Genomic DNA, 1,910 nt, shown 5'->3' with positions numbered 1-1,910 from the left:
TAGTTTCCGTTTCAATGTCCACTTTCATTCAAGTGAGCAAACTTTTCTATGCAATATCTTTCGATCAAAGAAACCACCTTAATTCAAAATAAGTAATGTATGTACAAGTAATGAAACTTTCTACTAATCATTTTTCGGCATTAAATTGGAGGGTAAAAGTTAACACACTCGCATGTATTGATCATATTCAAAGTATTGTGCTTGTTCTACCAATAGAAAAGCGTTTGTTTTATTTCAAATCAGTCATCACTCATTTACTTGCATCGTTTTCAACTCTTATACCACATATCTATTGCGATCTCAATGCTGGTCGTTTATAAGTTCTTTGTAAATTTCTATAAACTATTAATGCTACGAAGATACTAAATGTTTTCCCTGCGGTCATCTTGTTCCTCGTGAAACATTGAGAGATATTTTTATTTAAACCTTCGTCACTGTAATTACAAATCTAATTATGTTTGTGCCTCTACATCGTGTTATACATTCATTTCATGCCGTCAGAAACAGCTTTACTGTAATATTTGAAACCAAAAAAGCTATTATTTCAACCCTACTTTCCTAAATAAAGAACTTATCACTTATTTACGTTCATGGTTATGCATTACTATATTACAGCTAGTATACATTTGGAAAATAAAACATTGTCGAACCTTTACGTTACATACCATGTAGACCAAAATATCATTGCCTAAATTACTGCGAATGACAAACATGGTTTACTACTTCAAATCAAGAGCAAAATTCGTTACAACTGATTATAAATAACCAACATACTTTTTCGTACTTCAACAGTAGATTTCCAATAGACTATGTTTTTCCATAAGTAAACGTACCTAGTTAAGGTACTCTAGTATCAAAATACAAATCTTTCGTTTTCTAGCTATTTAGCACACTTCAAATTCTCTATACACTCTTTTGTTTCAACATAAACCTATAGAGTTTCTGTTTCACCCTACATGACTATGTGACGAATATTATTCAATATACCAAATATATATTAGTCTCATTGATATTAGTCTCATTGAAAACCGTGGATAAGCTACTTAGAACCTATAAGTTTTGCCAACGGCCATTTCATGCCTCATGTTTTGAAATATTACCAGAACTTTGTATTTAAGCTTCTGTCATTGTAATAGCAAATCTAATCATGTGTGTTTCTCTCCATAATGTTATTCTATGATTAACACTTTCACATGAATCCCACAAAGTATTGTAGTACCTTTTATAGCAACATACAAGCGTTTGTTATATTCTAATCTCCATTTATTTACGGTCATAGTTTTCAAACATTATAGGACAACTACTACACATATAGAAAATCAAAAACTGTGAAACTTTCACGTTATACACCAAAATGTAATTTCCTAAATTGGTGTGAATGAAAAATATATCTTCCTACTTCAAAGCAAATGCAAAATACTTACAATAAATTATAAATAATCAACTTATTCCTTGAACAGTAAATTACCGTTGCATGATATATTTCCTACATGTGAATATGCCTTAGGAAGTCACTCTACTATAAATATTTCCATATTATTAGAAGTATCATTTGTTCTGTTGCTAAATAGCACATTTCAAATTTTCTATACACTCTTTTGTTTCAACATAAACCTTATAGAATTTCAGTTTCACCCTACATGACTAAGTGACGAATGTTATTCAATATACCAAATATCTATTAGTCTCATTGAAAACCGTGGATAAGCTACTAAGAACCTATACGTTTTGCCAACGGCCACTTCATGCCTCATGTTTTTAAATATTACCAGAACTTTCTATTTAAGCTTCTGTCATTGTAATAGCAGATATAATTATGTGTGTTTCTCTCCATAATGTTATTCTATGATTAACACTTTCACATGAATCTCACAAAGTATTGTAGTACCTTTTATAGCAACATACAAGCG

At 30.6% G+C, this 1,910-nt stretch overlaps 1 long non-coding RNA gene across 1 annotated transcript in view; it reads right to left on the bottom strand.

Annotated features, from left to right (window-relative positions):
* LOC106476924 overlaps positions 1-1,910 on the bottom strand; it is an 11,157-nt gene that overhangs the window by 2,476 nt on the left and 6,771 nt on the right. Inside the window, exon 2 of the long non-coding RNA XR_002609305.1 lies at positions 78-1,888. This is a non-coding gene — a long non-coding RNA (uncharacterized LOC106476924). The remainder of the gene's footprint in view (positions 1-77; positions 1,889-1,910) is intronic.

This window comes from Limulus polyphemus, unplaced genomic scaffold (assembly GCF_000517525.1).
Source record: "Limulus polyphemus unplaced genomic scaffold, Limulus_polyphemus-2.1.2 Scaffold12124, whole genome shotgun sequence".
Classification (NCBI taxonomy): domain Eukaryota; kingdom Metazoa; phylum Arthropoda; class Merostomata; order Xiphosura; family Limulidae; genus Limulus; species Limulus polyphemus.
The sequence above is the reverse complement of the archived record's forward strand: the minus strand, read 5'-3'. Positions and strand labels throughout refer to the sequence as shown.